A 14,873-nucleotide genomic window follows, 5' to 3' on the forward strand; every position below is an offset into this window, starting at 1 on the left:
GCTGCTGGAAACATGTTAAACACAAGACAGGGAGTGGTCCAGCAGTGAGTCTGTGATGGGAAAGGCTGCTACCGGACACACACACACACACACACACACACACACACACACACACACACACACACACACACACAGGTAAAGAAAGCTGCAAACATTTCTTCTTTTAAAAAAAAAAGAAAATTTGAATTAGAAATAGCATCACTATGTCTGAAGTGCAGGATAATGTGTTTAAAATCGTATTTTGGGTCGAGATAAAGATTCTGAGAAACAGACTTTTGGAGACATCACCATCTACTTTGGAAATGAAGGCTCTCTTTTGCCCCTAACAAACCTGCACTTAGTTTTTCTTTCTTGGGAGATGCATGTTATTTACGAATTCACCATGCAGACAAATCAAACCATTTGGATGATTAAAGAAATGAGGGTTCTAGTAAAGAGCCTGGACTCAGGGTGCAGCGTGCAGTCTTTGCCGGGTTTCAGTCTCACATTTCCGCCGTGACAGGGCATTTCAGCACAGTAATCTAACGGCCTGGGACGTCGGTGGCAGAGAAATAATGTCAAAAGCAATTCTTCACATTTGGATCCCACCACATCATGTGCAAATAGTGAACTTAAACAGGGAAATGCAATTTGCTCCTTCCAAAGTATCCATTTTTATCTCTTATGAAGAGATGAAGCCACATCCATTTCTAACGCCTCAAGGTAAAGAGGGTGGCATGTATCATAAGTGCAGAGAATGTCTGAAGGATTTAGAAGCAATCTTTTCATAATGTATCTTTGGGTGAGGAAGTGGAGTTATGAGTTACTCAAAATTCATAAAGATTATTAAGTTTCCATCCTCGTAGAAGAGGTGCACAGCGGTATCTCAGCATCGCACCGCCAGTGCTCAGCCCCCAACTACCAAGAGTCTGCTTTTGGTCCAAGACGTCCATCCATTATGTGGCATTATCGCTTTGCAGAATAAAATAAAGGTTCCGTTGCCTTCAAAACCAAACAACAACACCACCACCACCGAAACAAATTGCTTTCACAGGCACCAGCCTACGGCTGCTGGGCGCACTGGATTCCTGCTCACTGCTCTATCAGCATTCCTTCATGGAAGTGCTTGTAACAGGTAAGTAAGTTCCCATTTCAGCAACTTGCCTGGAGATTATCAACTTGTGTGTTTGTGCCTGCTGGGCTATTTGAATGATTACCCCAGCCCCCAAAGCCCTCAGCAAGGACTCGTTTTGGACCCAAGGCAGTGACCCCTCACAGTGAGGAAGCCTCCTGAAAAACACTCAGCGCTCCGGCCTGATGAATTTCCACCCACCAGCTCATCTAAACGCAGCCTATGGGCTTCATGGTTTTCCTTCTTTCCCTTCACTTAAGTCTATGGGAAGTTATGAAACATATTTCTCTAGTCCTCCCAGGAGCAAGGCCAGGTTCACAATTTGACCTCTGGAACACAGCAGTCCTGCAAAGCCAGACAGCCTGATAGAGCTGAGCCTTCGTGCTCTCTGCCTGGCCTATACAAACCACAGCACAGAGCATGGAGCAATGTGACTTATGGGAAATGACAAGCGATGGATCAGTAGGGGGAAAATAATGGGATTTAATCACGTGAAAGTACCACAGGCACAGAGTTCCCTTGCAGCAAGCTGTCCAGCACAGGTGACAGCAGGTTTTGAGAAAGCTAACCACCTACAGACACTAATGGAACTCTTTTAATCAGATTAGGTGCCAGGATGCTGGGAACGCCCAGAGATTCTGTGTCCCTTCAAGTCTCTGTCTCCTCCGAATGATTTTAAGCAAACACATAAAAACATCTACAACTTACAGAGATGTCTTCGATGTGTGAGAAGCCATACAAGGGGCAGTTCAGGCTCATGTGGAAGACTGTCACAGACTAATTAAGGACATGGCTACTCAGAGAGGAAGGCTGACCCTGCAGTCTTATTTACACACTTTCCAGCCGGAGGGCTGTGAAGTGGCCCCAATGGGGTGTTTCTATCTGAGACCCAAGGGCACCTGCACTAAGGAAGCCAATGTAAATGCGTCCCCTCACTCGGTGACAGGAGAGGAGACACAGCACTTCAATTACCTTGGTATGGAGCACACACACCAGCCCCCTTTCATCTGACATCATGAGGCACAGCTACCTCTCATCGATGCATCTTATTCTTTTTTGCACTTTCCTATGCATTCATTAGGAAGGCCGTCCGAGGCAAAAAACAATGCGCTCTTTAGACAGAAGGTAGCAATTCAAAAACTGCAAAACTTCAGCTTTCAAAAACAGCCCCAGTGACCTCTCGCAGTTCTCTGGCCACTCCACAGCAAGCAGGAGGCAACCCCTGTGATGAGCCGATTCTGGCAAAGTTCTCTCTTCACAGATGATGCACAGCTTAAGCTATAATGAGTTTTTGGGTTACAAATGCTGAACACATTAATATTCCTTGATGATAATTATCACAGTATAAGCACCTTTCCCAATGTGAGTAGCATAAAGCAACTGAAGCAGCATTTTTACTACATTTGAAACAAGCTGGAAAATGGGATTTTCTACTCTTGTAACCTGAGGTCAACATACATCAAGCATTGCATATTAAACACGCCTATATATGGAGCCAATCTCCTGGTCTTTCCCTTTGCTTCGTGTATACATAAAGCCATCTCCTTTATCCAGTATTTCTTATGAAACTCTTCATTTGGGCATCCATGTGATGTACATAATTGCAAAACAAAACGTATTTCCTGTCCATCATCAGGATTCTTCTGTTTCTGCTCACTGAGATCAGGAGGGCATGTTCGCCAGATGATGTGTGTATCTGTGCAGTCTGAATGAATTCTGTGGCCACTGGCTGCATATTAAATAGGAGGAAAAGTAGAGCTGAACAAGCGGGCTCGGAGAAGAACCTAACCCACACTGCGTACAAAGTGGAGCCAAGCCCTGCCTTCATCTTTACACCTTCGAAGCTGGCAATAAGACAGAGCTAGAGGCTCTATGTGAATTCCAGCCTCCCACCACCAGGAGGGCAGCAAGGACCTCAGCATCACAGAAGACGCTTACAAACTAAAGTGCATTCCAAATTAAAAGAGCAATTAATACCTGGATCATAAGCATCAAGTACTACCTGACGGTGCTCTGCAGCACACTGCATTTGTGTACAACAGTAACTTACTTCCCAGTCTTTGACACAGCCCACCCAGAACAGTGGCTGGCCAGGCTCCCACAGTGTGATTGGCCAATCAGGACTAAATGGATTATCAGTTGATTTTCTCTCACTTTTCCGGCTTTTGTTCTTTTTATTAAGTGAAAAAGGAGGAGATACTCTGCTGATGTTTGGAAGGCTTACAATAATCACAATAGAGTTCTCTTCCTTTTCAACAGGCCACAGTGCCACTTTTACACTCATTGTTAATCTCCACAGCACTCGAGATTTTACCATGACAAAAACGAAAGTCAGTTTCAACTCCTAATCAGAGGACTGTGAATGGATTTAGATTTTGTGGGTGTAGGTCTGTTGAATCACTGGTATCATGTTAGCCTACACCTCATTTAGAAAATACACCACGCTACAACTCCTTCAGGTTCTCGAATATCATTTTTACTTATGTGCTGCAAAAAGTCTTAAAATCCCATTTGAATAGATGCTAAGGTTATGAGCGAACCTGCACTAACCCTCTAACGGTGCTATCAGCGTATTAAATACTGTAATGGGAGAGCTGTGGAAGCGTGATGTACAGAGCCTTCCCTTCCCTTCCCTTCCACTCCACGCTGGCGCTCGTTCTGAACGCTCTGCAAGCCCATTCATCAGGAGAACGGATGCATTTTCAAAAGTCCTCATTTACCAGCAGATAAATGTGCTCAGAGAGTATTTTTTAGTGTAGAAATGACTAAAAACCTATTTGGTTTTACTGTGAGAAATTTGCTTTACTGTGGCTAGGAAAAAGAAAACTACAAGGCATTTAAAAGGCCTTTCTGAAATACGGTGTAAGGGTTAATGCTTTGGAATATAAGGGAGTGGGCTAGAGCTTAGATTCATCAGAATATAAACACACCAAAACAAGACAACAGATTACCAAGTCCATCAAATCTAGAAATAATATCCCAAATCCAAGCATATAATGAGATTGCCCATCCAGAATGTTGATTTTTGACTGTGAAATTTTTAATTAAAACTTTTAATTAAAATGATCTCACAAATAAAAAAAATCACACAGTGAAATTAAACACACAGTGTCTGTACATCTTAATGTTGACTATCACACTATTGGAGGGTGATTTCGTTTGTAGCTATAATCAGTGACTTTCTCAACAAGTTAAAACATTTCTAGCTAAAATTATACCTTGAAAATTTAACATTTACTCTTTGATGATGGCTAGAAAGTAGGATTCCCCCACAAAGATAGCTCTCTTCTTAAAAATATATACTATAATGTAATTTAAAGAAAACTCTCTTTCTCCTGGAGATCTGCGGAGTGAGCTTTCACAGAGTAAACACCATGACAATGATTATCTGTTCTCTAGCCCTCAGTGGAGACACTCACTTTTGAAAATGTCTTGTGGTGACTTACTAAATTCAAGCCATTTCAATTAGTATTACTGCACATTAAAAATTAATTGCATTACTGAGTGGATTAAGGTTTAAATTTCAATTCTACAGTATGTGCCCTAGAAATGACAGCTAAAAATCAATGCTCTTTGGCCCACAATCGGAAGTGTGTATGGTAGAATAGCATGGGACTGGCGTCATGGCCAGGCAGTTTGAAAAGACTTGATGGTTCCATTGGAGGTATGTCAGTTCTCAGTCTACATTGTTACCTTGAACGCTGCACAGTCTCAGAGGAGAAAAAAAAAAAAAAAAAAAAAAAACAGCTGCACTAAGACATACCAGCTGCACCAAGAATTGGGAAAAACAGTCACAGGAATCATGTTTATGACACCAAAGAGGTTCACAGCCACCCAAATTTCTACAGAACTGCCAGAGGCTAAACCTTCACAGTGCTCTTCAGTGAGCACATAAGACCTCTCACTTCAACCCACATTGGTTTGTTATTAGTTTGTATAGTACAGGTGGGGTCAGAAAAGAAGGGAAATCCATTTACAGCATTAACTACAAAAGGGGACCTGTACCACAGACAGGCACTGTACACAGCAGACCTGTCCACAGACAGCACTGGGACCTGTACAACAGTGGGACCTGTACACTTGGGGTGCAGACCTGGGACCTGTACCACAGACAGGCCCCCCATACAGCAGACCTGGGACCTGCCTTGGGACCTGGGAGACAGGCTGCACCTGCGGACCTGTGTACACAGACAGGCAGACCTGGGACCTGTACCACAGACAGGCCCCCCACACAGCAGACCTGGGACCTGTACCACAGACAGGCACTGCACACAGCAGACCTGGGACCTGTACCACAGACAGGCACTGCACATAGCAAACAGGGGCAGGAATAAATAAGGAATGTGCTAAGGCTCTGGGGTCTTATCTGGAGAAAACATTAATGAAATGGAAATAAGATAACGCAGAAGAAAGAGAAAGGGAAAAGACAACATAGAGAAAAGACAGGGATCCAAGGCAGAGTTGTGTTCAGCAGAAGGCTGGGGTAATAATCACTTTGTTTTAAGGAGTATTGTGGAAAAAATGGTCATGAAATACTGGTGTTGAACCAGTTATGCCATCTAGATGCCATCTGTAAATTATTAAAGGGCTTTTGGGGAGAGACACATCAGGATGGTCACTGCCATCCATTCGATGACATCTGCATACAAAGGCAATGTGTGTCCATTCTTTCTCAGCATTCACTCTCTTAAGAAGCTGAAGGGAAACATCACAAAAGAACTCAACAAAGTCAAGTATTATCCATAAAGAACCACAGAGCCACCCCGGACTATCTGGCCTTGGAATTGAATGGTGATTGATATGATCCTCAGAGAAGAGAAATGATGTTTTCCTTGTTCTTCAAGCTCTCCTCCACAGTGCATCAGTGGCCAACAGCAAGTTCTACAGTGAGGGAGTCAAGAAGACGGGATGTAATAACAACAATAAAAAGAATAATCTGGTGCAAATGGACCCCAAGGTGTAGTAGGGTTCCCTGTGTGACAATCACCCTTCACTGCAATTTACTGATGTGGCTTCATTACAATACAGCATAGAGGGGTAACACACAGAGCACCAGTGGTACTTCTCGGCACCACCAGGCACAAGCCACCCCAGCAGCCTCTGCTCCTGGGACTAAGTCAGATCACTTCAAAGTGAATGGACTTGAAAAAAACCAAAACAAATCGAAAAACAAAACACTGAATGGAGGTGTGGCCGGTATATAGCATGGTACTGGGTCTTGGAGAAAGAGAATAAAAGATTAGCAGGGGAAATGTGTTTCCTTAGTGAAATATTACAGGGATAGCAAATTAGTCTGAATTAAACATCCATCGGAGGCATAACAACGCGTGGCTTGGTTAAAGAAGGGAGGGGAGAAGGAGCGCAGCATTTCTTGTTTGGAAGCACAAGCAGGTTCACCGAGTCCTATTTTACCCTCCGGGAGATGAAGAGAAACAGTGGTTTGAGGTGAACAGCCACACTGCAAATTCAAGCGCGTATTGTTTAAAAGGGAGAAGGACTGATTTTCTAATTCTCGCCTGCTGTAGCTGGAGGTCTGACTTCTCGGTCAGGGCTCGCAGGATGCTGAAGCAATGTGTGAAGAGGGAAGGAAGGAGATTCTCTTCACCAAGGATCACTGATTATGTCATTGGTTAATTCTTGCTCTATGCTCCTCATTAGCATGACTCTCAAGTTTCTGGTATCATATCCGAAATATTAAGACATAATAACGACGAAGGTGCAGATAATTGGATATTAACCAGAACATACTTGACTGGCCAGGAGGTAGAGCCCTGCTTAAACTAATCCTGAAACATATTAATCACCAATTAATGAAAGGGTTTCAAATTCATTTTCTATTATAGAACACCTCTGAGTACCTAAGCTTTTTCTAACAAATGAGTTGGAATAACAGGGTAGAAAGAGGAAATACAGCCGTCTGATGATGCCTTGAACTAATACTTTACAGTCCATTGTCAGAGGCTTGTGAGAACTGCCAAGTCTGGGGCAACAGAGAGGGGCATGTTCCGAAGTCCAGAGGCCCCATGTAAATTCCAAATGTACATATCTCTTTCAACGGCAGAGTCACAGCTAAATATTTCATCAGAAGGCTGTCATAATATTATTTAAGTCTTCCAGCCCAGATAGGTCTGCAGTCCTCCATTTGAACCTCAGATGTACACTCCAACCACCAGAGCATCTAATGGGAGCTCAGAGAAATGCACCAAAGATGGCCCTGCACCCAGCCAAACCAGGGCAGGAATTAAGAAGCAATGTGGTAGGGAACCGGGCCTGGGTCTAGAGGGAATGTGAGCACCTGTGACACGTCAATCACGTGACACAAAGAAAGAGAAGAGACAGGGCACACAGACACCGTTCTGTCCAGGCCACTGCTGGGGTACTGCCTCTGACCTTCCTTGGTGACTTTTATCAGCTCCTTTCTAAAGTTTCTAGGAACATTCAAATTAGAGAAATAGCTACAGAAATGCCTTTTGATATTCAGAGAATGCAAAGAGGCCTAAGAGATTATCTGTGTTTAGAGATTCTAATGTTTTTTCATTCTTAAAAGGTAGTTCTCTCCAACGCTGAGAAGGAACATTTGCCTACAAGAGAAAACCAAGTGTGTGTGCTACAGCAAAGCCACTGTAGTGACGCTGTGTGTCTGTGCTTCCCGCCTTTGTGGACTGAATTTGATGGAAATAGCGAGAGAACTTGTTTTCACAGAGATTTTTTTTTCCTCCCAATTCTGTTGTTTGTTGATTTTAATTTTAATAACTCTTAAATAAGCACTCAGGGCAGATGAACTGAGATAGGCTGGCAAGTAGGCCCTTTTATCAACAATTTTGCCACAGAAATACACAAACAGTCCAATGGCTCTTCATTAGCAAACAAATCAACAAGTGATATTTTAATGCATGACTTTGTTCCATCTCTGTGGGGACCTTAGTTGAGAGAGTGATGTACAGTACAGAGAAAGGAATCATCAGCCACAATGTCCCTGGGCTCTCTCCATTGAGGACTTTGCAGCCTCTGCTTAAAGAGTGCATTTAATTGACTGATAGACAGTAGCTTCTTTGTTCGCAGAAGACAGCCAAGTAATGGCAGCTTGAAAATCGTAGCATCTACAGGGTCTCCTGAGACCAGTAACAGGGGGATATGTGTCAGGAATAAATAAATAATCTAATTATTAAGCCACTTCCTGTCAAGTTAACTCCAATTTGTTGGCTTTTGAAGGCAACAAAACGAGGCATTTTTCCTCATTATGCTTCTCTTTTTATACCAGTGGTAATCACAGGCGGATTAAAGGGTGCCTGATTGGTTTTTTTGTCAAGGATCTGAGAAGCAGCCAACAGTACAGAAAAACAGAGTTGGGGTTAGAAGAAATTTCATGCTTGTCTCCTTTCCAGCTCCCGAACAGCCCACACGGCTGCCCCATACGGTGCAACCAGCTGTACAGCAAATGTGTGCCCCTCCAACTGAGGCCTACCGGGCCACGGGCGCCATCCTGAGAGCTGCGAGATACCTTGCAATCTTGGCAGGTAGCTACTGCTGTCATAGGCATAATTCTAAAGGTGACCTACGAAACCCCGTCAGCTCTCCAAATGCAACAATATGAGCAGCTGAAGTTCGACACCCACTCTCCATATTGGCTCTCCTCTCCTTTGTTTACTGCTATTAACGGCCCTGCACCTAAGAAATAACCTATAGAAATGGGTCATCAGAGACCTTTTCTCTGGCTGGGTGAGATCGGATTCTGTGGAAATAGGTCAGGATGCATATGTGTGGAATGCATATGAGTGTGTGTGTGTGTGTGGGGGGGTGTTCAATTGTGTGGGTGTGCTTGCATTCAGCTGTGCGGAAGGACCTCTTTTTATTTATTAGTGGTGAGTTTCCATGCCCTCCATTCAGAAATCTTCTGCAAACTTCATGTGCACAGACCGCAGGAGTCAAGGGCAAGGGTAAAATGAGGCACAGAAGCACAGCCATGTGACACTACCATACCCTCTGTAGGACCCAGGAGGCCAGGCGGGCAGTCATCCTGCCCGTGAGCTAGGCTCTTCGATAGCCCTGTAGGGTAGCATGTCCTAAAAAGTGACAGCAAACTGAACTGTATGTCTGTCTACAGGCTCAGTCAGACCCTCCTTCTTACTGAAACCTAATCTAGTGGATGTCTAGGAGGCTTTCTGTGGGGCTAGTAAGTCAGAAACTACACTAACTGCTAAGACGTTTTACTCTTGTAAGCCAAGGCCACTAATACACATAAGGATCAATGTCATGATCTGTCTTTTAAAGGCACCAAGCAGGAGCTATACACAAAGACCATCATCTTCAGTCCCCGAAAAACCGAGGCTGCAGACCACTTGGTGAGCTCCGGAAGACCCTGCCTTATTCCAAAATGTCCTTTTCTTTTCACTGACCGTCCTTTTAGGAAGGCTGGTGAGAGACAAGGCTTGGTAAGTTCCCACAGCCCTTTGCTCTTGGCCAACAGTGTAGCTACATTGAATTTATGCTAGTGGATGTCCTTTCTGAATACATCTTGAATTTTTGTTAAATTGCGCAGATAATTAAAGCCTCTTCATATTTACAGCCCGCTTCATTGGTATCATGAATTCTGTTTTCAGTTACTTTCTGCAAATTCCCTCTCTGAACAATTTCAAACTAAGCAATAACACTTCATTTTACATAAGTTTTATCTGATGTCCCCACACAGAGCTGCCAGCTGTACAGCAAATGTGTGGTTCTCAAACTGGGGCCTACCAGGCCACAGACTCCATCCTGAGATCTATACGGCACCTTGCTGTCATTGGCAAGCTCTCCCAGCTATCACTGTGGCCGTAGCTCAACACTGCACACAACTTAAAATTATCTGATTATTAGAATTTGTGGCCCACACTCCATTTTATCCTTTATTTAATCTATCCCCAGATCACACATTTGTTTAAATGTTTTGGCTGGTTTACAGATCATGCAGCCATCTGCACAGTAGGTGTGACACCATTTTTTTAGACAAAAGTTAACGTTACAAACAAAGATAAAGTCATCTGAAATGCTCCGGTGTTTGTTATTCTGCCTAGCTCGCTTGGACCAACTCTAAGAAATAAATAGAATTATCTGTGTAAATCGATGAACATCTATGAAAAACAACACCCAGCAGAACGCTGAGCTTGCTCCATTACCTACGTTAATATCGTGACAGCTGAGGAGAGATGACCTGGCTCACTTCTCATCTCTCCTGTACAGATGGCTATTAAAGAGAAAGTACCCCTTTTGTATGGCCCATGCAGAAACCCTTTATGGGCTTTTCAAATAAGCCAGCATTGCCCACATGAGGGGAGCTTTCTCTTACCATTAAACGGCCCAGATTTCATCTTTTTTAATCCAGCTCCTGACAAAATACGCCAGCATTTCTTCATATGCAACATCAAATGCCTGATTTCCTAATTCCCTGAACTTTTAGGTAGCCAAATGAAGATTTTTTTTTTACAAGAAACAATTCAATAGTCTCCTTTAGAATGAATTTAAATCATGGCTCTAAAGGATATCGATGATTTTATATTCCTTACGATACGATATGGGTGGTCTCTCCCTCATACGTGCACACTCACATACCACATATATTCACACCTATAGACATCAGGACAAATTCCTTTTTATTCCTTATTTTTCCACTGCCAATGCAAGCAGAGAGTTTAAAGTCAAAGACTCTATGCAGAGGTCAAGATGTTTGGTTATTCCCTCCAAGTCAAGGAAAATCTAAAGCTACTTTAGTCCCTAACCTGCTAGGTTTTGTCTATTTCAAAGCAAGAACTCGCCAGTTGAAATGCTTCAGAGATGTCACAGAACACTACGCCAGATGTTAATGACTAGTCAGAAAGCAAGTCATCCAGTGAAGGAAAGAGAGGCAAGGAACGCCCTTTGTCACCTTGGACATCAGAACCATTGTAAGACATATGACGGTCACTGGCTATGGCTAAAATTTCACTGATTCTTCTAAACTGAGAGATACATAGCACGTGTTCCATGCTATATGGCATACAAATATTCCTGCATGCACAGTACAAGTGTTGAGTCTCTTCATAATCTTAAAAATAATTATCCAATCGACAGTGAGCATTAGAAATCTGCATAAAAAGTCAATGACTTTGCATTGCTCTTTTCAGACTGCTTATGACGCTGAATTCCACTTCTGCTTTTCTAAGTTGTAAATATATTTTCTTCCCTAAAATGCTAGCTAGCATCACCCTTGACGTGTCAAGGATACTCGCTATTACGTCTTTCCCATATTTTTTTTCACAAAATGGGGTATTCCTTACATATAATCATTACAATACAATCTTATAAAATATGAAAAGAAAAATGAAACAAAACAAAATATATATCTAAGTAGATCTTTCAAAATAATTCATAAGTAATGATCTGTAGCCATTCCCTTGATAGTCTATCCACGAACTCTGAAAGGGAGGGCTGGACATGGCCACAACCATACCCTGACTATCCTTTCAAGTTCACGACTGCAGCCGTCTATTCCAAGGATAATGGTCTTTCTCCCCTTTGGTCATTTCTTTGTCCAGCTGACTGGCCCTTCGTGGTGAGCAGACTGCTGGTTGCCCATCACCAGCCACTTACAATTTGCTCACTGTGTTTCATGAGACAGTTGTTTGTAGCTGTTTGGAACACATTCATCTCTTCAGGGATTTATGTGCTCGCTGCAATGCCAACCTCCATAGTGAACGAAATTTCTTTCTAACTAAAATAGATAATTAGAGGCTGGTAATTATTGGTCAAGAATTATCAGAGTGAAAAAATTAAGCTCCTCATAAACAGCTCTTGGCAATGCCATCTCTTTATACCATCCCATGCCTAGCAGCCCTTTATTCCAAGCCCTTGCAGATTTACTCTACTACAGTTGAGCCTCATAATTTTATATGAGGCAATCCCTTCACTTGGTTAAATACGTTTAGATTTCCTGGTTCCATCTCTGTGTTGTTAATATGTACCAAATAATAGTAACCAGCAACCTCACAAAGGAAAATAACAATAAATCTTTACTACTCGATAGAAAGAGAAGGGTGGGTATACATTAAAAGTCATGATGCATAATGGCTTCTTTTGGGATTCTAAATGTATGGTCAAAAATGAACAAAGACTACATGAAAAGAACAAAGGAAGACAAAAAAATTCTCATCGACACAGACGTTAACCCTTCCCCTAGGAAAGTTTTTTAAACAATTTGTAGTTCTCTCCTACCCCAACCCTTCCCTCATTCTTTGATTATGTGTTTGTAAAGAAGAAAAGAAAAAATATCTCTAAGTAATTATATATATATATATATATACACACATATATATGTATGTATATATATATGTATATGTATATATATATATTATATTAGCAAAACTGTGGCAAAATGTGTTGAACAGGAAAGATTTTATTTTTTCCTTAATAGGCACATGCCAAGTCCCTGGTATATTTTATTAAGTAATTACTCCTGTAATTGAGGTCACATGTCCACACCTATCTGCAAACAGCACTTAAGGACACCTCCATTGTTTACATGGTAGAAACATCAATGGATTTCCTTTTGCAAATGTTCCCATTAACAGCATGAAGCCAGCACATCCAGAAAGAGATGCTTGGACATTGCTTAAAAAAACATACATACTCCCCAGAAAAATGCAAAGGGCTTGGCTATAGAGGGACTTTCAAGTCACAGTTCATTGGGGCATCTGCGGACCTTGTTTTCTCTCAGATGACATGGTTCTTCCTCTAGACTGATTGTAAAATGAAATCTGCAAAAACACTATCCACCTTCTTAACCAAGTAAGAGGCTTTCAGATAGTCCCTAATCCCTCTTCCCCCCACCAAATGTCTAGTTCAGATTATTTTTTTTATTAGATAAAAAATTTACACAGATACACAGTCTAAAAATACCTAGCCTCCATGGAGGTATTTTAGCCAACAAAATAATGCTGCCTGCCTCATTTGAAAGACTAATCATCACAGTGGGATTTTAAAGGGGGCATCTTAGCCTTGCGACCCCCCCTTCCTGTTCCACACTCTCTCTGTGGATATTAACAAGGAGAATGGAGTTCAAGAACTTGGGTGCCCGGTGAACAGACAGAGCAGTTAAGAGGGTGCTATTCATTTGTTTAGGCCTTGAATGCAAGCGAATCACGTATTTTATTATTGAAAATAGCCTGAATATTAAATAATCAGACCCTCCATGAAAAGGAAAGGGATTTGCTTCTCTGATAGAAGGTGAATTGTTAAATGCTCTGATCCCAAGGGGAGGTGAGTGTCATATTAACCCACTATTACAGGGAGGGGAAGACTTGGAAAAGCACCAATGATGCGAGGAACCTAAGACAAATACAAAGGGAAGGCTGCAGAGCAACTGAAAACAGGAGCAAGCCAGCCAGGGCAGGCTGACGGCACAGACGCACAATGTGAGACCGGACAGCCGAAAAGACCCTCCACACTCTGCTCCGTCCAGACCCCACCTGTGGAAAAATCCTGAACGCTGTGCTCGGGATTTGCCCTACCAGCTCGACCTAGTGCTCATCTGCACGGTGGATGAACTGGAAACCCCGAAACTACTTCACATGGAAGGGGTTTGAAAGGACCCACTACATATTCTCTGGCTAGGAAGCGTGAAGGTCAAGGCTATCAAAGCCCGTATCATGAGCAGAGTCAGTGACTCTGACCACCAAGCATCTCGGAAGAGACACAGGGACGGGTAAATACGGGCAGTTGTCATCTGGCAGGAATCATTCTTTTCTTTTTTTCTTTTTTCCTACCCCTTTCTCTTAAAAAGAAAAAAAAAAAGCAATTTTGGAAGTTCACATGGAGTATTTTTTTTTTCAGGATTCTGAACAGGAGGCAATTTTCAAGAAACATTCTGTGAATCCCTTCCATGCTGTGAATATCTTCGCAGGCTTAGGAGACCTTTTAATACTATTCTGCCATGGTGAAGAATATATTATTTTAATGCATAAGAAATCACTAATAATCTTCATACTTAAATATGGAAAACAAAGATAAAATGATCAATACATCAACTGTCATGTATATGTTCCAGTTTCCAGTTAATAACTTAGTTTTTCAATCAGTAACCATCATCTATAAAGTCTTATCATTTGAAAATTCTGAAAATAAGCTAAGGCTATTGAAAAAACAATTAATCATTTTTCCAACGTGCTTCTGAATTTATCTTCTCCAGTTTAGACAAAAACACTGCAAGTTCTACTACGGTCATGATTCCTGACCTGGGGGGAGAGTTGAGTACCCTAAAATGTACATTCTTAGAGCGCTGTACAAACTGGTGCCCCTAGAAACAAATTCCATGTCTAAAATATTGAATTTTCCTTCCCATCATACAAATTTTCTTATTAGCTGAATGTAAGGTTAATTGGACTTCAAAATATTATATCATACTTATTCGTGTATTTATAAAACACCACAAAGTAAGTATAAAATAATAAAAAAAAATCCTCATGGTATAAAAATACAAAGGAGTAACAAAAATAGTACAAAGTAATAGCAATTGTCATTTTCTAGTAGCAAAAGATGTGCTTGATAAAGTTTAATTGGCTGGTAAAACCCTTAGCGTTATTACTGAGCGCTTATCAAATTAAAAAACAGGCACCAACCCCCGAGGAATCAATGGATAATGGGACAATACGAGTAAGTGAAAAAAATCGCCGTTTCAGTTCTAGCCCATCTAATAAACGCAATACCCTAAAATCATTGGCCTGGAGTAACTTCCGAGATCTTTTCCCTAACC

General features: G+C 41.9%; 1 protein-coding gene across 1 annotated transcript in view; it reads right to left on the bottom strand.

The window, feature by feature from the left end:
- The window catches only part of Znf521 (zinc finger protein 521), a 288,531-nt gene that overhangs the window by 116,339 nt on the left and 157,319 nt on the right, over positions 1 to 14,873 (bottom strand).

This window comes from Peromyscus leucopus, chromosome 19, assembly GCF_004664715.2.
Source record: "Peromyscus leucopus breed LL Stock chromosome 19, UCI_PerLeu_2.1, whole genome shotgun sequence".
Lineage (NCBI taxonomy): Eukaryota > Metazoa > Chordata > Mammalia > Rodentia > Cricetidae > Peromyscus > Peromyscus leucopus.